Source organism: Barbatula barbatula (assembly GCF_947034865.1).
Source record: "Barbatula barbatula genome assembly, chromosome: 14".
Lineage (NCBI taxonomy): Eukaryota > Metazoa > Chordata > Actinopteri > Cypriniformes > Nemacheilidae > Barbatula > Barbatula barbatula.
Window position 1 is genome coordinate 19085598 of NC_136777.1, and position 27081 is coordinate 19112678.

Below are 27081 nucleotides of genomic sequence, written 5' to 3' on the forward strand. Positions count from 1 at the left end.
AAAATCCATTTTTCTGCTCAGAAAGCTTGTTTCTGTCATTCTAACAGCTCAATTAGAGCATTTTAGTAATGAACAGTGTTCTTTGTCAAAAGTGACATTCTCATCATCCACTGAAACACTTTGTCACAAAATGCATTTTTCTGCTCAGAAAGCTCAAATAGAGCATTTTAGTAATGAACAGTGTTCTTTGTCACAACTGACATTCTCATCATCCACTGATGCACTTTGTCACAAAATGCATTTTTCTGCTCAGAAAGCTTGTTTCTGACATTCTAAGAGCTCAAATAGAGCATTTTAGTAATGAACAGTGTTCTTTGTCACAACTGACATTCTCATCATGCACTGATGCACTTTGTCACAAAATGCAGTTTTCAGCTCAGCAAGCTTGTTTCTGACATTCTAACAGCTCATTGAGAGCATTTCAGTGATGAACAGTGTTCTTTGTCGAAACTGACATTCTCATCATCCACTGAATCAGTTTGTAACAAAATGCATTTTTCTGCTCAGAAAGCTTGTTTCTGACATTCTAAAAGCTCAATTAGAGCATTTTAGTAATGAACGTGTTCTTTGTCAAAACTGACATATTCTCATCATCCACTGAATCATTTTGTCACAAAATGCATTTTTCTGCTCAGTAAGCTTGTTTCTGACATTCTAAGAGCTCAAATAGAGCATTTTAGTAATGAACAGTGTTCTTTGTCACAACTGACATTCTCATCATGCACTGATGCACTCTGTCACAAAATACAGTTTTCAGCTCAGAAAGCTTGTTTCTGACATTCTAACAGCTCAAATAGAGCATTTTAGTAATGAACAGTGTTCTTTGTCAAAACTGACATTCTCATCATGCACTGATGCACTTTGTCACAAAATGCCGTTTTCAGCTCAGAAAGCTTGTTTCTGACATTCTAACAGCTCAAATAGAGCATTTTAGTAATGAACAGTGTTCTTTGTCAAAACTGACATTCTCATCATCCACTGAATCACTTTGTCACAAAATGCATTTTTCTGCTCAGAAAGCTTGTTTCTGACATTCTAAGAGCTCAAATAGAGCATTTTAGTAATGAACAGTGTTCTTTGTCACAACTGACATTCTCATCATGCACTGATGCACTTTGTCACAAAATGCAGTTTTCAGCTCAGCAAGCTTGTTTCTGACATTCTAACAGCTCATTGAGAGCATTTCAGTGATGAACAGTGTTCTTTGTCGAAACTGACATTCTCATCATCCACTGAATCAGTTTGTAACAAAATGCATTTTTCTGCTCAGAAAGCTTGTTTCTGACATTCTAACAGCTCAATTAGAGCATTTTAGTAATGAACGTGTTCTTTGTCAAAACTTACATATTCTCATCATCCACTGAATCACTTTGTCACAAAATGCATTTTTCTGCTCAGAAAGCTTGTTTCTGACATTCTAAGAGCTCAAATAGAGCATTTTAGTAATGAACAGTGTTCTTTGTCACAACTGACATTCTCATCATGCACTGATGCACTCTGTCACAAAATACAGTTTTCAGCTCAGAAAGCTTGTTTCTGACATTCTAACAGCTCAAATAGAGCATTTTAGTAATGAACAGTGTTCTTTGTCAAAACTGACATTCTCATCATGCACTGATGCACTTTGTCACAAAATGCCGTTTTCAGCTCAGAAAGCTTGTTTGTGACATTCTAACAGCTCAATTAGAGCATTTTTGTAATGAACAGTGTTCTTTGTCAAAACTGACATTCTCATCATCCACTGAATCACTTTGTCACAAAATGCATTTTTCTGCTCAGAAAGCTTGTTTCTGACATTCTAGCAGCTCAATTAGAGCATTTTAGTAATGAACAGTGTTCTTTGTCAAAACTGACATTCTCATCATCCACTGAATCACTTTGTCACAAAATGCATTTTTCTGCTCAGAAAGTTTGTTTCTGACATTCTAAGAGCTCAAATAGAGCATTTTAGTAATGAACAGTGTTCTTTGTCACAACTGACATTCTCATCATGCACTGATGCACTTTGTCACAAAATGCAGTTTTTCAGCTCAGAAAGCTTGTTTCTGACATTCTAACAGCTCAATTAGAGCATTTTAGTAATGAACAGTGTTCTTTCTCAAAACTGACAATCTCATCATCCACTGAATCACTTTGTCACAAAATGCATTTTTCTGCTCAGAAAGCTTGTTTCTGACATTCTAACAGCTCAAATAGAGCATTTTAGTAATGAACAGTGTTCTTTGTCAAAAGTGACATTCTCATCATCCACTGAATCACTTTGTCACAAAATGCATTTTTCTGCTCAGAAAGCTTGTTTGTGACATTCTAAGAGCTCAAATAGAGCATTTTAGTAATGAACAGTGTTCTTTGTCACAACTGACATTCTCATCATGCACTGATGCACTTTGTCACAAAATGCAGTTTTCAGCTCAGCAAGCTTGTTTCTGACATTCTAACAGCTCATTGAGAGCATTTCAGTGATGAACAGTGTTCTTTGTCGAAACTGACATTCTCATCATCCACTGAATCAGTTTGTAACAAAATGCATTTTTCTGCTCAGAAAGCTTGTTTCTGACATTCTAACAGCTCAATTAGAGCATTTTAGTAATGAACGTGTTCTTTGTCAAAACTGACATATTCTCATCATGCACTGATGCACTTTGTCACAAAATGCCGTTTTCAGCTCAGAAAGCTTGTTTGTGACATTCTAACAGCTCAATTAGAGCATTTTTGTAATGAACAGTGTTCTTTGTCAAAACTGACATTCTCATCATCCACTGAATCACTTTGTCACAAAATGCATTTTTCTGCTCAGAAAGCTTGTTTCTGACATTCTAGCAGCTCAATTAGAGCATTTTAGTAATGAACAGTGTTCTTTGTCAAAACTGACATTCTCATCATCCACTGAATCACTTTGTCACAAAATGCATGTTTCTGCTCAGAAAGCTTGTTTCTGACATTCTAAGAGCTCAAATAGAGCATTTTAGTTTCACGAGTTCACCTGCGCAGATAACAGCGATGTTGATAGGGATAATAAAGCAAGAGCTTGGTTATGAAGGTTATGCGTATTTGGCGTGCTGTCCGGGAAGCGGGCTCCGAGCTCGCCAGATCTATCCGAACCCGAAACACTACACCTTGGTCAGGGTGAGTGCGCCGAGCTCGGAACCGGTTTGAGCCCAGAGCACACCCCCCGGGGCTCTTGCAAAAGAAAAGTGAGTTTGGGAGAGGAGCCGGGGTGGAGGAGGGATGCTTAATCTTAGGAGATCGAGCAGGTAAGATGGATTCTCTATTTATGAGCGAGCTCGCTATGGCTAATTGTGTATGTGCAGTGATTGCTGATTGTGGACCAGCCGGCTGATTATATGCTACGGCTCCTCCCGAACTTTGTTAATTAAACATCATTTCACGAGTTCACCTGCGCAGATAACAGCGATGTTGATAGGGATAATAAAGCAAGAGCTTGGTTATGAAGGTTATGCGTATTTGGCGTGCTGTCCGGGAAGCGGGCTCCGAGCTCGCCAGATCTATCCGAACCCGAAACACTACACCTTGGTCAGGGTGAGTGCGCCGAGCTCGGAACCGGTTTGAGCCCAGAGCACACCCCCCATAAAGCAAGAAGTTGGACAGCCGCCGGAGTACGCATACCCCCCCAAACGCGGTGCTGGACAGTATGGAGGCGTGGACTGCGTTCGGGTAAGGACAAGAGGATGGTGGCTCCTTAGAAGGTGTGGTTTGAGATGAGGCAAGACTGGGGCAGGGGTTCCTCCAAGGATGGTTGAGACTGATATGGAGAGAGGATGCCTGCTGGAGTGGTGAGAAGTTGAAACCCATGAGCGGCTGGAAGTAGATTTAGTGCCCGTAGAGGGTGTAAATCTAGGAATTCAGAGATTATCTAAAATTAACCCCTCTTCGTGGGTGTCCCTGGATGAGGACTGATACTGAAGGAGGGGGCTACTGAAGGAGGGATCCCGCTGAAGTAGAGCACCTGATGGAGGTTCCTGCTGGGGAGAGAGCTGCTGTTGTGCTTGATCCTTAGAAAGTTGTAGCTGGCACAACACGAGATGGAAGCACTGGCCTCTGCGAAGGCGATCGCTGCGGCGACGCAGGCTTCGACGTCTTAGATGGAAGCACTGGCCTCTGAGGAGGCGATCGCTGCGGCTACGCAGGCTTCGACGTCTTAGATGGAAGCACTGGCCTCTGCGGAGGCGATCGCTGCGGCGACGCTGGCTTCGACATCTCAGACGGAAGCACTGGCCTCTGCGGAGGCGACCGCTGCGGCGACGCTGGCTTCGACATCTTAGACGGAAGCACTGGTCTCTGTGGAGGAGATCGCTGCGGCGACGCTGGCTTCGATGACTTGGATGGAAGCACTGGCCTCTGCGGAGGCGATCGCTGCGGCGACGCTGGCTTCGATGACTTGGATGGAAGCACTGGCCTCTGCGGAGGCGATCGCTGCGGCGACGCTGGCTTCGATGACTTGGATGGAAGCACTGGCCTCTGCGGAGGCGATCGCTGCGGCGACGCTGGCTTCGATGACTTGGATGGAAGCACTGGCCTCTGCGGAGGCGATCGCTGCGGCGACGCTGGCTTCGATGATTTGGATGGAAGCACTGGCCTCTTGCGGAGGCGATCGCTGCGGCGACGCTGGCTTCGATGATTTGGATGGAAGCACTGGCCTCTGCGGAGGCGATCGCTGCGGCGACGCTGGCTTCGACGTCTTGGATGGAAGCACTGGCCTCTGCGGAGGCGATCGCTGCGGCGACGCTGGCTTCGATGACTTGGATGGAAGCACTGGCCTCTGCGGAGGCGATCGCTGCGGCGACGCTGGCTTCGATGATTTGGATGGAAGCACTGGCCTCTTGCGGAGGCGATCGCTGCGGCGACGCTGGCTTCAATGATTTGGATGGAAGCACTGGTCTCTGCGGAGGCGATCGCTGCGGCGACGCTGGCTTCGACGTCTTGGATGGAGGCTTCTGCTGAAGAGTCTGCTGTGGCAGAGCCTGTGACTTGGGCGATGGCCCCTGCAGGCTGGGTCTGAATCCCTGGTGATTGCTGAGGCGGTTGCAGTGACCGTGAGATCTCCCGCTAGGGAGATGAAGGCTGAATAGAGGAGGTTCGAGCCCATGTGGGTGAAGGATGGATTCTTAGATGATTCGGGAAATGAGGGTTCGATGGGCTTCCCTGATGATTGAGAGATCTGACCTGATGTAGCTCTTAAAAGCTTCCGACGTCCAGCGCCCTAGTGCTTGGATTTGAGACTGCGATAGGCCTTTTTGGGCGGCTGTAGTTGCTGCGCCTATGCGGAAGGAGTGGCCGGAAAAGTGGTCTGCGGGAATGCCAGACAAGAGCAATACGGCTTTGAGGTGTTTTTGGAACCAGAAGCGTGTGGCTGGGCGGTTAGATTCGTCCACGAAGAGAGGGTCTGATGTGGTTTTGGTCTGAGATTTCCTGAAGTGAAGGTAGGCTAGAAGGGTCTGATAAGGCTGAATCGGTGACTGGAGGTTGAAGATGTAGATGAAATGTCCCCTCCTGGTTTGGTCCGTCTTGCTTTGTTTAATTAAGAATGAGATCGTCTCTGAATCGAGTACTGATAGGTCAGATAACGTTGGATGTATTACGGGGTTGAAGATGGACGTGGTGGAAATCTCAGAACATCTTAGAAAGCCGAAAAAGGCTAGGATAAACATGGAGTCGAGCGTGCGATCGACGTGCTTGGAGTGATATCCTTTACGGAGGGTGGAAATGCATCTGGTCAGTATATCCAGGGTTATAGGTTGCCTGGCGTCTGGGCGAGCAGGCTGGGTTCTTTGAATGCCCTTGATGAGCATAGATGTTTGGGAGCTGGCTATTGCTGCGGATGGAGAGTTGAATATGAGCTTGTGGAAGAACTGGACCCCACTCATGTAACCTTTAATTGAGCTTGCTTGGAGGTTTTTTGACAAGTTTAGGAAGGAGATGAAGGAGGTGATGGAGATTACGGAAAATGAGGGAAAGGGAATGTTGAACGCGTGGTGAAACGCCTTGAAGCTTTTCCATGCAGTGAGATAAGATTGGAGGGTCCTAAGGGAGACGGCTTGGATGATGGAGTTTCGAGATGCATCGAGGAGGGTTTTTAGTGGGTGGTTTACAGGAATATCAGCTCCGAATAGGGAGGTATCGGAGTTGGCAAGGGGTCTGCTTCGGGCGCCAGCTGCCTGAATTTCTGGAAAGCGAAACGAGAAAGGGCATCAGCAATCTGATTTTTTGCTCCGGGAATGTGTTTGGCAGTTAGAATGAACTGGTCACAGGCTGAGATCCAGATGAGGCGTCTGAGGAACGGCATTAAAGCGGGGGAGTGAGAGCGGCCTTTGTTAATGCAATGAACCGTGGCCTCGTTATCGCAATGTACCATAATACTGGAAGCCGACCACTCTTTCCCCCATAGGGATGCTGCGACGACCAGTGGATACAGCTCGAAAAGTGCAGAGGATGCTAAGGCCTGCGGAATCTCTAAGAGCTGGGGGGGCCAAGAGGATGCAAACCAACGACCCTGGTAAAAGCCTCCGAAACCTACAGAAGGGGCGGCGTCAGTGAAAAGGTGAATATCGACGGGGGAGGAGGACATGTCACTGTAGAAAAATGACAAGCCATTCCATTGCTTGAGAAATTGTATCCATAAGCTCAGCTCGTCAAGGCAGGGGCTGGATATGGATAACATGTCCTCTAAAGCGTGCGCGGTGGACGCGAGAGAGAGGAGGTGTGAAACGAACGGGCGACCTTGCGGGATTATTCTCATCGCGAAGTTCAGATGGCCGAGAACGGACAGGAGCTCGCGTTTGGAGCAGCGGGGATTAGCTAACAGCGAGGAAGCGATGACGATTGTTCTGTCGATTTTCTCTTTGGGCAGTGAAGCCTGGAATTTAAGAGAGTCTAATTTTATTCCGAGAAATTCGATGGAAGTGCTCGGTCCTGAAGTTTTGTCTGGGGCAAGGGGGACTCCGAGTTTTTTAAAAACCTGTTGGACTTTTGCTAGATGCGCAGCTGGAAACGAGTCGGGAGACGAGATGATTAAAAAATCGTCTAGTAGGTGGATTAAGTAGGGAATTGCATAATTGTTAGAGAGAATCCAGCAAATTGCCTCTGACAACATGTCGAAGATTTTGGGGCTGCTTCTGCAGCCGAAAGTAAGGCGGACAGAAAAGTAAAATTTATTGCGCCATTGAATGCCGAAAAGGTGCCAGAAGTCTGGGTGGATGGGCATGACTTTAAATGCGGATGTAATGTCGACTTTGGCTAGCCAAGCTCCACGACCTGCATGTTTTATTAAAGTAATGGCTTGGTCGATGTTGTGATAGTGCAGCGAAAATTCCTCAATTGGAATGAGGCTGTTGATGCTTGGAAAGGCCGAGCCGTGCGGTGACGAGAGATCGAAAATGAGGCGCTTTTTGCCAGAGAATTTACGCGTTGCTACGCCGATGGGGCTGATGCGAAATACGGAAAACGGGGGAGCTTCGAAAGGGCCGATAATGAATTTTGCGTCAATCTCCTTTTTAATAAGGAGATCGCCTGACTCTGGTTCGGAAAGCGCGGACTGAAGGTTGGGGCAAATTAAGCTGCGTGATGGAAGACTGATAACGCCGGGGTCGAAGCCGTTCGAGAGACCGGTCAGAAGGTAGTCCGTGAACTGAATGTCGGGGTGCGAAGACAACTCGAAAGACAAACAAGAAACGTTCACGGGAGTCGAGAGGTAATTTTTTAATTTTTTTTTTTTTTTTTTTTTTTTTTTTTCTGCATTTGGGACATCGGGCATACAATGCGAGCGTGTGCACCGCTGCAGAAAAGGCACACGTGCAGGAAGCGACAACGCTGCCTGGAACATCTGCCAGAATTGAAACTCCTGCATGCCTCCAGACTGCTGGGTTGCCCGTGAGCTTGGTTGGCTGGGCGGTTTGGCAGGCGCGGAACAGAGGAAGTGGATTTGGGAGGCGTAACTGGGCATGAGGGAAGAGAGGGGGTGACTAGGGGACAGCCGATTGTAGGATGCGCTACTGAGCGACATACCGCGCAGGAAATATTCCGAACGCCTAAGAAAACCCTGTTATGCAACTCAGTGTCCAGTGCGCCCCAGTAGGGGCACTGGTTCCACTGAGCCACACGAATGGCACACTTGGCGGAGAAAAGTTTGTGGTAAGTGTAAAAATGCGCGCCCCCGTAGGAGAGAGCGAGCTCTGCCACGATGGCGAGGTAATCGCCCAGCTCGCGTCTCCTATGAGGGAACGCAGTGCAGATCACGTCAGTGTAGCGGGAAAAAGCAACGGTAAATTCGGGGAACGACAGTGTGCGGGTGTGGTTGGGTGACTGATTTTTAAATGTGAGCGATAGATCACCGTAAGAGATCTGCCGCTCGGTTGACGGGGGTGATAATGGTGAGAGGAGAAAATAAAGGTCTGTGTCCGCACCTGTCAAGATCTGCGTTCTTATGTTCCCCGAAACTGGAGGCGGTTCCAGGGCTGGTGCGTTGATTGGCACTGGCATTGCTGTCGCCGAGGCCAATGAGAAGCTCGATCGAGCCTGCGGAAGAGAGAGAAGGGGGGGAATGGCGGCCGCCTGAGCGGCTAGCGGAGTCATGCTCGCGCTAGCAGCGGCTACCAGGGTGGCTGGGAAATGGCTAGGAACCGGCGCCTGCATCGCTAGCTGAGGCAGCCTCGCGCTAGTGGTGGACGCAGGCGCCGTGGGCCAAGAGCCAGGGGCAGGGAATGGGAATGGGTGGTAAAGCACCGGAGCTCCAGGTGCTGGTGAGCCAATGCTTCGAGAGCAGCCCGCTACTGCTGGCGGGGTGTTTGCAGGAGGCCGAAGCTGGCCAACGGCGAGAGGGACCGGTGGGTCCGTGGCGATACCTGCGCTCGCGGAAGCCCTGCTGTTCCGGCTTCCCCGCGGGCGGCCGCGACTAGCTGCGGCGGTGGATTGCCCGGGTCGGGAATACGGAGAACCGCGAGCCGTGCCCGGCTTGGTGGCGGAACCCCCCATAGCGCCCTTCGGTGAGGCGGTGTCCGCCAGGGAAGAGGCGTAGAGGCCGTAAAGCTCCGCCTTGGTCATCCGCCTGTGGAAGTGGACGTCCGCGTTGGACAGAGCTAGTCGTAAGCCCTGGACGGTCCATTTCTGTATGGCGGGGATCGCGTTGTGAGCGGAGGTGTAGGAAGAAGCCGGGGAAGCAGGTGGACGTCTCTTTGAGGCAGGAGACGATGTGCCACCTCTCGGCTTAGCCTTCCGAGGTGTAGAACGGCGGAGCGGGCGGCCTCGTGATGAAGCCGGAGAATCGCTCGATATATCCGATCCTGAGCTGGATTGATGAGCGCTCGGCGGCGCTGAAAGATTGTCGTCGATGACGTGGGTGTCAGACATCGCGTTGATGCTTAATCTTAGGAGATCGAGCAGGTAAGATGGATTCTCTATTTATGAGCGAGCTCGCTATGGCTAATTGTGTATGTGCAGTGATTGCTGATTGTGGACCAGCCGGCTGATTATATGCTACGGCTCCTCCCGAACTTTGTTAATTAAACATCATAATGAACAGTGTTCTTTGTCACAACTGACATTCTCATCATGCACTGATGCACTTTGTCACAAAATGCAGTTTTTCAGCTCAGAAAGCTTGTTTCTGACATTCTAACAGCTCAATTAGAGCATTTTAGTAATGAACAGTGTTCTTTGTCAAAACTGACATTCTCATCATCCACTGAATCACTTTGTCACAAAATGCATTTTTCTGCTCAGAAAGCTTGTTTCTGACATTCTAAGAGCTCAAATAGAGCATTTTAGTAATGAACAGTGTTCTTTGTCACAACTGACATTCTCATCATGAACTGATGCACTTTGTCACAAAATGCAGTTTTTCAGCTCAGAAAGCTTGTTTCTGACATTCTAACAGCTCAATTAGAGCATTTTTGTAATGAACAGTGTTCTTTCTCAAAACTGACAATCTCATCATCCACTGAATCACTTTGTCACAAAATGCATTTTTCTGCTCAGAAAGCTTGTTTCTGACATTCTAAGAGCTCAAATAGAGCATTTTAGTAATGAACAGTGTTCTTTGTCAAAACTGACATTCTAATCATCCACTGAATCACTTTGTCACAAAATCCATTTTTCTGCTCAGAAAGCTTGTTTCTGTCATTCTAACAGCTCAATTAGAGCATTTTAGTAATGAACAGTGTTCTTTGTCACAACTGACATTCTCATCATGCACTGATACACTTTGTCACAAAATGCAGTTTTCAGCTCAGAAAGCTTGTTTCTGACATTCTAACAGCTCAATTAGAGCATTTGAGTAATGAACAGTGTTCTTTGTCAAAAGTGACATTCTCATCATCCACTGAAACACTTTGTCACAAAATGCATTTTTCTGCTCAGAAAGCTTGTTTCTGACATTCTAAGAGCTCAAATAGAGCATTTTAGTAATGAACAGTGTTCTTTGTCACAACTGACATTCTCATCATGCACTGATGCACTTTACACAAAATGCATTTTTCTGCTCAGAAAGCTTGTTTCTGACATTCTAAGAGCTCAAATAGAGCATTTTAGTAATGAACAGTGTTCTTTGTCAAAACTGACATTCTCATCATCCACTGAATCACTTTGTCACAAAATCCATTTTTCTGCTCAGAAAGCTTGTTTCTGACATTCTAACAGCTCAATTAGAGCATTTGAGTAATGAACAGTGTTCTTTGTCAAAAGTGACATTCTCATCATCCACTGATGCACTTTGTCACAAATGCAGTTTTCAGCTCAGAAAGCTTGTTTCTGTCATTCTAACAGCTCAATTAGAGCATTTTAGTAATGAACAGTGTTCTTTGTCACAACTGACATTCTCATCATGCACTGATGCACTTTGTCACAAAATGCAGTTTTCAGCTCAGAAAGCTTGTTTCTGACATTCTAACAGCTCAATTAGAGCATTTGAGTAATGAACAGTGTTCTTTGTCAAAAGTGACATTCTCATCATCCAATGAATCACTTTGTCACAAAATGCATTTTTCTGCTCAGAAAGCTTGTTTCTGACATTCTAAGAGCTCAAATAGAGCATTTTAGTAATGAACAGTGTTCTTTGTCACAACTGACATTCTCATCATGCACTGATGCACTTTGTCACAAAATGCAGTTTTCAGCTCAGCAAGCTTGTTTCTGACATTCTAACAGCTCATTGAGAGCATTTCAGTGATGAACAGTGTTCTTTGTCGAAACTGACATTCTCATCATCCACTGAATCAGTTTGTAACAAAATGCATTTTTCTGCTCAGAAAGCTTGTTTCTGACATTCTAACAGCTCAATTAGAGCATTTTAGTAATGAACGTGTTCTTTGTCAAAACTGACATATTCTCATCATCCACTGAATCACTTTGTCACAAAATGCATTTTTCTGCTCAGTAAGCTTGTTTCTGACATTCTAAGAGCTCAAATAGAGCATTTTAGAAATGAACAGTGTTCTTTGTCACAACTGACATTCTCATCATGCACTGATGCACTCTGTCACAAAATACAGTTTTCAGCTCAGAAAGCTTGTTTCTGACATTCTAACAGCTCAAATAGAGCATTTTAGTAATGAACAGTGTTCTTTGTCAAAACTGACATTCTCATCATGCACTGATGCACTTTGTCACAAAATGCCGTTTTCAGCTCAGAAAGCTTGTTTGTGACATTCTAACAGCTCAATTAGAGCATTTTTGTAATGAACAGTGTTCTTTGTCAAAACTGACATTCTCATCATCCACTGAATCACTTTGTCACAAAATGCATTTTTCTGCTCAGAAAGCTTGTTTCTGACATTCTAGCAGCTCAATTAGAGCATTTTAGTTATGAACAGTGTTCTTTGTCAAAACTGACATTCTCATCATCCACTGAATCACTTTGTCACAAAATGCAGTTTTCAGCTCAGAAAGCTTGTTTCTGACATTCTAACAGCTCAAATAGAGCATTTTAGTAATGAACAGTGTTCTTTGTCACAACTGACATTCTCATCATGCACTGATGCACTTTGTCACAAAATGCAGTTTTTCAGCTCAGAAAGCTTGTTTCTGACATTCTAAGAGCTCAATTAGAGCATTTGAGTAATGAACAGTGTTCTTTGTCAAAAGTGACATTCTCATCATCCACTGAATCACTTTGTCACAAAATGCATTTTTCTGCTCAGAAAGCTTGTTTCTGACATTCTAAGAGCTCAAATAGAGCATTTTAGTAATGAACAGTGTTCTTTGTCACAACTGACATTCTCATCATGCACTGATGCACTTTGTCACAAAATGCAGTTTTCAGCTCAGCAAGCTTGTTTTTGACATTCTAACAGCTCATTGAGAGCATTTCAGTGATGAACAGTGTTCCTTTGTCGAAACTGACATTCTCATCATCCACTGAATCAGTTTGTAACAAAATGCATTTTTCTGCTCAGAAAGCTTGTTTCTGACATTCTAACAGCTCAATTAGAGCATTTTAATAATGAACGTGTTCTTTGTCAAAACTGACATATTCTCATCATCCACTGAATCACTTTGTCACAAAATGCATTTTTCTGCTCAGAAAGCTTGTTTCTGACATTCTAAGAGCTCAAATAGAGCATTTTAGTAATGAACAGTGTTCTTTGTCACAACTGACTTTCTCATCATGCACTGATGCACTCTGTCACAAAATACAGTTTTCAGCTCAGAAAGCTTGTTTCTGACATTCTAACAGCTCAAATAGAGCATTTTAGTAATGAACAGTGTTCTTTGTCAAAACTGACATTCTCATCATGCACTGATGCACTTTGTCACAAAATGCCGTTTTCAGCTCAGAAAGCTTGTTTGTGACATTCTAACAGCTCAATTAGAGCATTTTTGTAATGAACAGTGTTCTTTGTCAAAACTGACATTCTCATCATCCACTGAATCACTTTGTCACAAAATGCATTTTTCTGCTCAGAAAGCTTGTTTCTGACATTCTAAGATCTCAAATAGAGCATTTTAGTAATGAACAGTGTTCTTTGTCACAACTGACATTCTCATCATGCACTGAATCACTTTGTCACAAAATGCATTTTTCTGCTCAGAAAGCTTGTTTCTGACATTCTAAGAGCTCAAATAGAGCATTTTAGTAATGAACAGTGTTCTTTGTCACAACTGACATTCTCATCATGCACTGATGCACTTTGTCACAAAATGCATTTTTCTGCTCAGAAAGCTTGTTTCTGACATTCTAAGAGCTCAAATAGAGCATTTTAGTAATGAACAGTGTTCTTTGTCAAAACTGACATTCTCATCATCCACTGAATCACTTTGTCACAAAATCCATTTTTCTGCTCAGAAAGCTTGTTTCTGTCATTCTAACAGCTCAATTAGAGCATTTTAGTAATGAACAGTGTTCTTTGTCACAACTGACATTCTCATCATGAACTGATGCACTTTGTCACAAAATGCAGTTTTCAGCTCAGAAAGCTTGTTTCTGACATTCTAACAGCTCAATTAGAGCATTTGAGTAATGAACAGTGTTCTTTGTCAAAAGTGACATTCTCATCATCCACTGAATCACTTTGTCACAAAATGCATTTTTCTGCTCAGAAAGCTTGTTTCTGACATTCTAAGAGCTCAAATAGAGCATTTTAGTAATGAACAGTGTTCTTTGTCACAACTGACATTCTCATCATGCACTGATGCACTTTGTCACAAAATGCAGTTTTCAGCTCAGCAAGCTTGTTTCTGACATTCTAACAGCTCATTGAGAGCATTTCAGTGATGAACAGTGTTCTTTGTTGAAACTGACATTCTCATCATCCACTGAATCAGTTTGTAACAAAATGCATTTTTCTGCTCAGAAAGCTTGTTTCTGACATTCTAACAGCTCAATTAGAGCATTTTAGTAATGAACGTGTTCTCTGTCAAAACTGACATATTCTCATCATCCACTGAATCACTTTGTCACAAAATGCATTTTTCTGCTTAGAAAGCTTGTTTCTGACATTCTAAGAGCTCAAATAGAGCATTTTAGTAATGAACAGTGTTCTTTGTCACAACTGACATTCTCATCATGCACTGATGCACTTTGTCACAAAATGCAGTTTTCAGCTCAGCAAGCTTGTTTCTGACATTCTAACAGCTCATTGAGAGCATTTCAGTGATGAACAGTGTTCTTTGTTGAAACTGACATTCTCATCATCCACTGAATCAGTTTGTAACAAAATGCATTTTTCTGCTCAGAAAGCTTGTTTCTGACATTCTAAGAGCTCAATTAGAGCATTTTAGTAATGAACGTGTTCTTTGTCAAAACTGACATATTCTCATCATCCACTGAATCACTTTGTCACAAAATGCATTTTTCTGCTCAGAAAGCTTGTTTCTGACATTCTAAGAGCTCAAATAGAGCATTTTAGTAATGAACAGTGTTCTCTGTCACAACTGACATTCTCATCATGCACTGATGCACTCTGTCACAAAATACAGTTTTCAGCTCAGAAAGCTTGTTTCTGACATTCTAACAGCTCAAATAGAGCATTTTAGTAATGAACTGTGTTCTTTGTCAAAACTGACATTCTCATCATGCACTGATGCACTTTGTCACAAAATGCCGTTTTCAGCTCAGAAAGCTTGTTTGTGACATTCTAAGAGCTCAAATAGAGCATTTTAGTAATGAACAGTGTTCTTTGTCAAAACTGACATTCTCATCATCCACTGAATCACTTTGTCACAAAATCCATTTTTCTGCTCAGAAAGCTTGTTTCTGTCATTCTAACAGCTCAATTAGAGCATTTTAGTAATGAACAGTGTTCTTTGTCAAAACTGACATTCTCATCATCCACTGAATCACTTTGTCACAAAATGCATTTTTCTGCTCAGAAAGCTTGTTTCTGACATTCTAAGAGCTCAAATAGAGCATTTTAGTAATGAACAGTGTTCTTTGTCACAACTGACATTCTCATCATGCACTGATGCACTTTGTCACAAAATGCAGTTTTTCAGCTCAGAAAGCTTGTTTCTGACATTCTAACAGCTCAATTAGAGCATTTTAGTAATGAACAGTGTTCTTTCTCAAAACTGACAATCTCATCATCCACTGAATCACTTTGTCACAAAATGCATTTTTCTGCTCAGAAAGCTTGTTTCTGACATTCTAAGAGCTCAAATAGAGCATTTTAGTAATGAACAGTGTTCTTTGTCAAAACTGACATTCTCATCATCCACTGAATCATTTTGTCACAAAATCCATTTTTCTGCTCAGAAAGCTTGTTTCTGTCATTCTAACAGCTCAATTAGAGCATTCTAGTAATGAACAGTGTTCTTTGTCACAACTGACATTCTCATCATGCACTGATGCACTTTGTCACAAAATGCAGTTTTCAGCTCAGAAAGCTTGTTTCTGAAATTCTAACAGCTCAATTAGAGCATTTGAGTAATGAACAGTGTTCTTTGTCAAAAGTGACATTCTCATCATCCACTGAATCACTTTGTCACAAAATGCATTTTTCTGCTCAGAAAGCTTGTTTCTGACATTCTAAGAGCTCAAATAGAGCATTTTAGTAATGAACAGTGTTCTTTGTCACAACTGACATTCTCATCATGCACTGATGCACTTTGTCACAAAATGCATTTTTCTGCTCAGAAAGCTTGTTTCTGACATTCTAAGAGCTCAAATAGAGCATTTTAGTAATGAACAGTGTTCTTTGTCAAAACTGACATTCTCATCATCCACTGAATCACTTTGTCACAAAATCAATTTTTCTGCTCAGAAAGCTTGTTTCTGTCATTCTAACAGCTCAATTAGAGCATTTTAGTAATGAACAGTGTTCTTTGTCACAACTGACATTCTCATCATGCACTGATGCACTTTGTCACAAAATGCAGTTTTCAGCTCAGAAAGCTTGTTTCTGACATTCTAAGAGCTCAAATAGAGCATTTTAGTAATGAACAGTGTTCTTTGTCACAACTGACATTCTCATCATGCACTGATGCACTTTGTCACAAAATGCAGTTTTTCAGCTCAGAAAGCTTGTTTCTGACATTCTAACAGCTCAATTAGAGCATTTTAGTAATGAACAGTGTTCTTTCTCAAAACTGACAATCTCATCATCCACTGAATCACTTTGTCACAAAATGCATTTTTCTGCTCAGAAAGCTTGTTTCTGACATTCTAAGAGCTCAAATAGAGCATTTTAGTAATGAACAGTGTTCTTTGTCAAAACTGACATTCTCATCATCCACTGAATCACTTTGTCACAAAATCAATTTTTCTGCTCAGAAAGCTTGTTTCTGTCATTCTAACAGCTCAATTAGAGCATTTTAGTAATGAACAGTGTTCTTTGTCACAACTGACATTCTCATCATGCACTGATGCACTTTGTCACAAAATGCAGTTTTCAGCTCAGAAAGCTTGTTTCTGACATTCTAACAGCTCAATTAGAGCATTTGAGTAATGAACAGTGTTCTTTGTCAAAAGTGACATTCTCATCATCCACTGAATCACTTTGTCACAAAATGCATTTTTCTGCTCAGAAAGCTTGTTTCTGACATTCTAAGAGCTCAAATAGAGCATTTTAGTAATGAACAGTGTTCTTTGTCACAACTGACATTCTCATCATGCACTGATGCACTTTGTCACAAAATGCATTTTTCTGCTCAGAAAGCTTGTTTCTGACATTCTAAGAGCTCAAATAGAGCATTTTAGTAATGAACAGTGTTCTTTGTCAAAACTGACATTCTCATCATCCACTGAATCACTTTGTCACAAAATTCATTTTTCTGCTCAGAAAGCTTGTTTCTGTCATTCTAACAGCTCAATTAGAGCATTTTAGTAATGAACAGTGTTCTTTGTCACAACTGACATTCTCATCATGAACTGATGCACTTTGTCACAAAATGCAGTTTTCAGCTCAGAAAGCTTGTTTCTGACATTCTAACAGCTCAATTAGAGCATTTGAGTAATGAACAGTGTTCTTTGTCAAAAGTGACATTCTCATCATCCACTGAATCACTTTGTCACAAAATGCATTTTTCTGCTCAGAAAGCTTGTTTCTGACATTCTAAGAGCTCAAATAGAGCATTTTAGTAATGAACAGTGTTCTTTGTCACAACTGACATTCTCGTCATGCACTGATGCACTTTGTCACAAAATGCAGTTTTCAGCTCAGCAAGCTTGTTTCTGACATTCTAACAGCTCATTGAGAGCATTTCAGTGATGAACAGTGTTCTTTGTTGAAACTGACATTCTCATCATCCACTGAATCAGTTTGTAACAAAATGCATTTTTCTGCTCAGAAAGCTTGTTTCTGACATTCTAAGAGCTCAATTAGAGCATTTTAGTAATGAACGTGTTCTTTGTCAAAACTGACATATTCTCATCATCCACTGAATCACTTTGTCACAAAATGCATTTTTTCTGCTCAGAAAGCTTGTTTCTGACATTCTAAGAGCTCAACTAGAGCATTTTAGTAATGAACAGTGTTCTCTGTCACAACTGACATTCTCATCATGCACTGATGCACTCTGTCACAAAATACAGTTTTCAGCTCAGAAAGCTTGTTTCTGACATTCTAACAGCTCAAATGGAGCATTTTAGTAATGAACTGTGTTCTTTGTCAAAACTGACATTCTCATCATGCACTGATGCACTTTGTCACAAAATGCCGTTTTCAGCTCAGAAAGCTTGTTTGTGACATTCTAAGAGCTCAAATAGAGCATTTTAGTAATGAACAGTGTTCTTTGTCAAAACTGACATTCTCATCATCCACTGAATCACTTTTTCACAAAATCCATTTTTCTGCTCAGAAAGCTTGTTTCTGTCATTCTAACAGCTCAATTAGAGCATTTTAGTAATGAACAGTGTTCTTTGTCACAACTGACATTCTCATCATGCACTGATGCACTTTGTCACAAAATGCAGTTTTCAGCTCAGAAAGCTTGTTTCTGACATTCTAACAGCTCAATTAGAGCATTTGAGTAATGAACAGTGTTCTTTGTCAAAAGTGACATTCTCATCATCCACTGAAACACTTTGTCACAAAATGCATTTTTCTGCTCAGAAAGCTCAAATAGAGCATTTTAGTAATGAACAGTGTTCTTTGTCACAACTGACATTCTCATCATCCACTGATGCACTTTGTCACAAAATGCATTTTTCTGCTCAGAAAGCTTGTTTCTGACATTCTAAGAGCTCAAATAGAGCATTTCAGTAATGAACAGTGTTCTTTGTCAAAACTGACATTCTCATCATCCACTGAATCACTTTGTCACAAAATGCATTTTTCTGCTCAGAAAGCTTGTTTCTGACATTCTAAGTGCTCAAATAGAGCATTTTAGTAATGAACAGTGTTCTTTGTCACAACTGACATTCTCATCATGCACTGATGCACTTTGTCACAAAATGCAGTTTTCAGCTCAGAAAGCTTGTTTCTGTCATTCTAACAGCTCAATTAGAGCATTTTAGTAATGAACAGTGTTCTTTGTCACAACTGACATTCTCATCATGCACTGATGCACTTTGTCACAAAATGCAGTTTTCAGCTCAGAAAGCTTGTTTCTGACATTCTAACAGCTCAATTAGAGCATTTGAGTAATGAACAGTGTTCTTTGTCAAAAGTGACATTCTCATCATCCACTGAATCACTTTGTCACAAAATGCATTTTTCTGCTCAGAAAGCTTGTTTCTGACATTCTAAGAGCTCAAATAGAGCATTTTAGTAATGAACAGTGTTCTTTGTCACAACTGACATTCTCATCATGCACTGATGCACTTTGTCACAAAATGCAGTTTTCAGCTCAGCAAGCTTGTTTCTGACATTCTAACAGCTCATTGAGAGCATTTCAGTGATGAACAGTGTTCTTTGTCGAAACTGACATTCTCATCATCCACTGAATCAGTTTGTAACAAAATGCATTTTTCTGCTCAGAAAGCTTGTTTCTGACATTCTAACAGCTTCAATTAGAGCATTTTAGTAATGAACGTGTTCTTTGTCAAAACTGACATATTCTCATCATCCACTGAATCATTTTGTCACAAAATGCATTTTTCTGCTCAGTAAGCTTGTTTCTGACATTCTAAGAGCTCAAATAGAACATTTTAGTAATGAACAGTGTTCTTTGTCACAACTGACATTCTCATCATGCACTGATGCACTCTGTCACAAAATACAGTTTTCAGCTCAGAAAGCTTGTTTCTGACATTCTAACAGCTCAAATAGAGCATTTTAGTAATGAACAGTGTTCTTTGTCAAAACTGACATTCTCATCATGCACTGATGCACTTTGTCACAAAATGCCGTTTTCAGCTCAGAAAGCTTGTTTCTGACATTCTAACAGCTCAAATAGAGCATTTTAGTAATGAACAGTGTTCTTTGTCAAAACTGACATTCTCATCATCCACTGAATCACTTTGTCACAAAATGCATTTTTCTGCTCAGAAAGCTTGTTTCTGACATTCTAAGAGCTCAAATAGAGCATTTTAGTAATGAACAGTGTTCTTTGTCACAACTGACATTCTCATCATGCACTGATGCACTTTGTCACAAAATGCAGTTTTCAGCTCAGCAAGCTTGTTTCTGACATTCTAACAGCTCAATTAGAGCATTTTAGTAATGAACGTGTTCTTTGTCAAAACTGACATATTCTCATCATCCACTGAATCACTTTGTCACAAAATGCATTTTTCTGCTCAGAAAGCTTGTTTCTGACATTCTAAGAGCTCAAATAGAGCATTTTAGTAATGAACAGTGTTCTTTGTCACAACTGACATTCTCATCATGCACTGATGCACTCTGTCACAAAATACAGTTTTCAGCTCAGAAAGCTTGTTTCTGACATTCTAACAGCTCAAATAGAGCATTTTAGTAATGAACAGTGTTCTTTGTCAAAACTGACATTCTCATCATGCACTGATGCACTTTGTCACAAAATGCTGTTTTCAGCTCAGAAAGCTTGTTTGTGACATTCTAACAGCTCAATTAGAGCATTTTTGTAATGAACAGTGTTCTTTGTCAAAACTGACATTCTCATCATCCACTGAATCACTTTGTCACAAAATGCATTTTTCTGCTCAGAAAGCTTGTTTCTGACATTCTAGCAGCTCAATTAGAGCATTTTAGTAATGAACAGTGTTCTTTGTCAAAACTGACATTCTCATCATCCACTGAATCACTTTGTCACAAAATGCATTTTTCTGCTCAGAAAGCTTGTTTCTGACATTCTAAGAGCTCAAATAGAGCATTTTAGTAATGAACAGTGTTCTTTGTCACAACTGACATTCTCATCATGCACTGATGCACTTTGTCACAAAATGCAGTTTTTCAGCTCAGAAAGCTTGTTTCTGACATTCTAAGAGCTCAATTAGAGCATTTGAGTAATGAACAGTGTTCTTTGTCAAAAGTGACATTCTCATCATCCACTGAATCACTTTGTCACAAAATGCATTTTTCTGCTCAGAAAGCTTGTTTCTGACATTCTAAGAGCTCAAATAGAGCATTTTAGTAATGAACAGTGTTCTTTGTCACAACTGACATTCTCATCATGCACTGATGCACTTTGTCACAAAATGCAGTTTTCAGCTCAGCAAGCTTGTTTTTGACATTCTAACAGCTCATTGAGAGCATTTCAGTGATGAACAGTGTTCCTTTGTCGAAACTGACATTCTCATCATCCACTGAATCAGTTTGTAACAAAATGCATTTTTCTGCTCAGAAAGCTTGTTTCTGACATTCTAACAGCTCAATTAGAGCATTTTAATAATGAACGTGTTCTTTGTCAAAACTGACATATTCTCATCATCCACTGAATCATTTTGTCACAAAATGCATTTTTCTGCTCAGAAAGCTTGTTTCTGACATTCTAAGAGCTCAAATAGAGCATTTTAGTAATGAACAGTGTTCTTTGTCACAACTGACTTTCTCATCATGCACTGATGCACTCTGTCACAAAATACAGTTTTCAGCTCAGAAAGCTTGTTTCTGACATTCTAACAGCTCAAATAGAGCATTTTAGTAATGAACAGTGTTCTTTGTCAAAACTGACATTCTCATCATGCACTGATGCACTTTGTCACAAAATGCCGTTTTCAGCTCAGAAAGCTTGTTTGTGACATTCTAACAGCTCAATTAGAGCATTTTTGTAATGAACAGTGTTCTTTGTCAAAACTGACATTCTCATCATCCACTGAATCACTTTGTCACAAAATGCATTTTTCTGCTCAGAAAGCTTGTTTCTGACATTCTAAGATCTCAAATAGAGCATTTTAGTAATGAACAGTGTTCTTTGTCACAACTGACATTCTCATCATGCACTGAATCACTTTGTCACAAAATGCATTTTTCTGCTCAGAAAGCTTGTTTCTGACATTCTAAGAGCTCAAATAGAGCATTTTAGTAATGAACAGTGTTCTTTGTCACAACTGACATTCTCATCATGCACTGATGCACTTTGTCACAAAATGCATTTTTCTGCTCAGAAAGCTTGTTTCTGACATTCTAAGAGCTCAAATAGAGCATTTTAGTAATGAACAGTGTTCTTTGTCAAAACTGACATTCTCATCATCCACTGAATCACTTTGTCACAAAATCCATTTTTCTGCTCAGAAAGCTTGTTTCTGTCATTCTAACAGCTCAATTAGAGCATTTTAGTAATGAACAGTGTTCTTTGTCACAACTGACATTCTCATCATGAACTGATGCACTTTGTCACAAAATGCAGTTTTCAGCTCAGCAAGCTTGTTTTTGACATTCTAAGAGCTCAATTAGAGCATTTGAGTAATGAACAGTGTTCTTTGTCAAAAGTGACATTCTCATCATCCACTGAATCACTTTGTCACAAAATGCATTTTTCTGCTCAGAAAGCTTGTTTCTGACATTCTAAGAGCTCAAATAGAGCATTTTAGTAATGAACAGTGTTCTTTGTCACAACTGACATTCTCATCATGCACTGATGCACTTTGTCACAAAATGCAGTTTTCAGCTCAGCAAGCTTGTTTTTGACATTCTAACAGCTCATTGAGAGCATTTCAGTGATGAACAGTGTTCCTTTGTCGAAACTGACATTCTCATCATCCACTGAATCAGTTTGTAACAAAATGCATTTTTCTGCTCAGAAAGCTTGTTTCTGACATTCTAACAGCTCAATTAGAGCATTTTAATAATGAACGTGTTCTTTGTCAAAACTGACATATTCTCATCATCCACTGAATCACTTTGTCACAAAATGCATTTTTCTGCTCAGAAAGCTTGTTTCTGACATTCTAAGAGCTCAAATAGAGCATTTTAGTAATGAACAGTGTTCTTTGTCACAACTGACTTTCTCATCATGCACTGATGCACTCTGTCACAAAATACAGTTTTCAGCTCAGAAAGCTTGTTTCTGACATTCTAACAGCTCAAATAGAGCATTTTAGTAATGAACAGTGTTCTTTGTCAAAACTGACATTCTCATCATGCACTGATGCACTTTGTCACAAAATGCCGTTTTCAGCTCAGAAAGCTTGTTTGTGACATTCTAACAGCTCAATTAGAGCATTTTTGTAATGAACAGTGTTCTTTGTCAAAACTGACATTCTCATCATCCACTGAATCACTTTGTCACAAAATGCATTTTTCTGCTCAGAAAGCTTGTTTCTGACATTCTAAGATCTCAAATAGAGCATTTTAGTAATGAACAGTGTTCTTTGTCACAACTGACATTCTCATCATGCACTGAATCACTTTGTCACAAAATGCATTTTTCTGCTCAGAAAGCTTGTTTCTGACATTCTAAGAGCTCAAATAGAGCATTTTAGTAATGAACAGTGTTCTTTGTCACAACTGACATTCTCATCATGCACTGATGCACTTTGTCACAAAATGCATTTTTCTGCTCAGAAAGCTTGTTTCTGACATTCTAAGAGCTCAAATAGAGCATTTTAGTAATGAACAGTGTTCTTTGTCAAAACTGACATTCTCATCATCCACTGAATCACTTTGTCACAAAATCCATTTTTCTGCTCAGAAAGCTTGTTTCTGTCATTCTAACAGCTCAATTAGAGCATTTTAGTAATGAACAGTGTTCTTTGTCACAACTGACATTCTCATCATGAACTGATGCACTTTGTCACAAAATGCAGTTTTCAGCTCAGAAAGCTTGTTTCTGACATTCTAACAGCTCAATTAGAGCATTTGAGTAATGAACAGTGTTCTTTGTCAAAAGTGACATTCTCATCATCCACTGAATCACTTTGTCACAAAATGCATTTTTCTGCTCAGAAAGCTTGTTTCTGACATTCTAAGAGCTCAAATAGAGCATTTTAGTAATGAACAGTGTTCTTTGTCACAACTGACATTCTCATCATGCACTGATGCACTTTGTCACAAAATGCAGTTTTCAGCTCAGCAACCCAGCAAACACAACCATGTGGGGCCCAAATGGGTTGCACTTGGGCTGATATCTGGGGCCCACCTGGGCAACCCAACTGGGACCCAGCTAATTTTGTCCGCAGTTTCCATGGTGGCCCCACACGTGTTAGCCCACATGGGCTTATGATGGGCCCTTAATGGACACCATACAGGCCCCACTTGGGTTAACCAGATAGCTCCCATTTGGTGTCTACAGGTGTATGGCTAGATGGGTTAATGATGGGACCCAGCTAGGTCTTATATGGGTCTCCTATGGGCCACAGTTAGTATACATATGGGCTAATTTATTTGTATATACTGTATAGTTTGTATGGGTTAAATTATTTTACGCTAAATCCAAACATTTATCTTATAAAAATCCTAAAGGTATTTAATGAATCAAAACCAGCAGTGTATGCTTTTAAGCAAAGTTTATTTCAATTTAAAACTTCTTTTGAATCATACATACATAATCATACATACATCATTCATACATAAAATATAAATTCAAACTTTATAAAACACATGTACATTTAGAATTAAAAAAAACATATGTACATTTACAACTTTGTGTATTATAATCGTAGAAAAAAAAACTGTGCAGCTCCTCAGTCCTCGTTCCTCTCTCTCCCAACAGCCCTGTGAAAAGACAATAATTACTCAACCATGATAACACTTTTCACAGTTAAAACAACGGGTGTCAGGTTAGCATTCTGGCGCCAAACATCAAGATTTAAAATTAAAGAGTCTTTTACCCATCTTCTCCATGTGCCCTTGCAGAACGATTTGTTTGCATGATAAATATGAAATAATGTTTTATTTTTATGTATTGTTAAAAGTTGTTAAAGCCTATTTGTTAATTATTGACAGAGATCTGTCCCAAGCTGCTTTATACACTAGCGTATACTAGCTTCTCTGCTATGAGCCCTTTCATCTAATTATAACGCTAATCTTCCTCGATCGTGAGCACACCGCATGGTGCCAAACTTGTAGTTTAAGTATAAGCTTTTTCGTGTCTTGAACTATTAGATGGCGTTGGGAACAAAGGCATAATTTACAGCATTATCGTTTAGCATTGGCGCCAGAAATGAGAAAAATATGACGCGATATTGTCTTCATTCTATCATGACAAGTGTCAAAACTAAGTTTTTGAACCATAATGAAACAGTATTTTCATACTTAAAGAGTATATACATTGTGTATATATATATATATTTGTTTGTTTAACTTGTAATTCTTACCTTCTATAAACTGCAGGCAAAGTTCAGCCAAGTCTGTGGACGTGCAGGTAAATGCTGGCGGCGCGATTCAAATACTTATAGGGGGAGGGGAATTGCTAAAGGAAATCTCATCGGATCTTTCTGCGGCTGCATCTCGCGGTACTTTGATGACATACGCCAATGGTTCTGCGCAGTGAAGACCATTCTTTTTTTATTCAAATATAAATGTTGGGTACATTATTCAAATACATAAAAAAACCAAACACAATATTTAAATTATAGCAATATCAAAATAAAACAATTAAAATGTTAAATTAACACTAAGTAACAAAATACTTTTATATTTGCTAAACATTACATTGAATTAGATAGGATTTCCGCCTTAACACCTATATGGGTTTGTCTCCTCGAAATGTACATTTGTGGACACTAAATTTGGCTAGAAAAAGAAACACATTAATTAAATAATACTCCTTGTGAAAAGACATAACTGTAGCCCATTTTAAACCCATGCACACATTTCACATGAATTACCCAACTAGAAACCACATGGGGAGCCCACCTGGGTTCACCCATGTAGGTCCTATCTGGGTCGCCCAAGTGGGCCCCAGATAAGATGCCCATTTTGAGCCCATGCCCAGTCTGTACCCCTGTAGCCCATTTACAACCCAAGTGGGCCCCAGATAAGATGCCCATTTTGAGCCCATGCCCAGTCTGTACCCCTGTAGCCCATTTACAACCCATGTGGGCCCCACATACACGTGTTTGCTGGGAAGCTTGTTTCTGACATTCTAACAGCTCATTGAGAGCATTTCAGTGATGAACAGTGTTCTTTTATTGAAACTGACATTCTCATCATCCACTGAATCAGTTTGTAACAAAATGCATTTTTCTGCTCAGAAAGCTTGTTTCTGACATTCTAACAGCTCAATTAGAGCATTTTAGTAATGAACGTGTTCTCTGTCAAAACTGACATATTCTCATCATCCACTGAATCACTTTGTCACAAAATGCATTTTTCTGCTCAGAAAGCTTGTTTCTGACATTCTAAGAGCTCAAATAGAGCATTTTAGTAATGAACAGTGTTCTTTGTCACAACTGACATTCTCATCATGCACTGATGCACTTTGTCACAAAATGCAGTTTTCAGCTCAGCAAGCTTGTTTCTGACATTCTAACAGCTCATTGAGAGCATTTCAGTGATGAACAGTGTTCTTTGTTGAAACTGACATTCTCATCATCCACTGAATCAGTTTGTAACAAAATGCATTTTTCTGCTCAGAAAGCTTGTTTCTGACATTCTAAGAGCTCAATTAGAGCATTTTAGTAATGAACGTGTTCTTTGTCAAAACTGACATATTCTCATCATCCACTGAATCACTTTGTCACAAAATGCATTTTTCTGCTCAGAAAGCTTGTTTCTGACATTCTAAGAGCTCAAATAGAGCATTTTAGTAATGAACAGTGTTCTCTGTCACAACTGACATTCTCATCATGCACTGATGCACTCTGTCACAAAATACAGTTTTCAGCTCAGAAAGCTTGTTTCTGACATTCTAACAGCTCAAATAGAGCATTTTAGTAATGAACTGTGTTCTTTGTCAAAACTGACATTCTCATCATGCACTGATGCACTTTGTCACAAAATGCCGTTTTCAGCTCAGAAAGCTTGTTTGTGACATTCTAAGAGCTCAAATAGAGCATTTTAGTAATGAACAGTGTTCTTTGTCAAAACTGACATTCTCATCATCCACTGAATCACTTTGTCACAAAATCCATTTTTCTGCTCAGAAAGCTTGTTTCTGTCATTCTAACAGCTCAATTAGAGCATTTTAGTAATGAACAGTGTTCTTTGTCAAAACTGACATTCTCATCATCCACTGAATCACTTTGTCACAAAATGCATTTTTCTGCTCAGAAAGCTTGTTTCTGACATTCTAAGAGCTCAAATAGAGCATTTTAGTAATGAACAGTGTTCTTTGTCACAACTGACATTCTCATCATGCACTGATGCACTTTGTCACAAAATGCAGTTTTTCAGCTCAGAAAGCTTGTTTCTGACATTCTAACAGCTCAATTAGAGCATTTTAGTAATGAACAGTGTTCTTTCTCAAAACTGACAATCTCATCATCCACTGAATCACTTTGTCACAAAATGCATTTTTCTGCTCAGAAAGCTTGTTTCTGACATTCTAAGAGCTCAAATAGAGCATTTTAGTAATGAACAGTGTTCTTTGTCAAAACTGACATTCTCATCATCCACTGAATCATTTTGTCACAAAATCCATTTTTCTGCTCAGAAAGCTTGTTTCTGTCATTCTAACAGCTCAATTAGAGCATTCTAGTAATGAACAGTGTTCTTTGTCACAACTGACATTCTCATCATGCACTGATGCACTTTGTCACAAAATGCAGTTTTCAGCTCAGAAAGCTTGTTTCTGACATTCTAACAGCTCAATTAGAGCATTTGAGTAATGAACAGTGTTCTTTGTCAAAAGTGACATTCTCATCATCCACTGAATCACTTTGTCACAAAATGC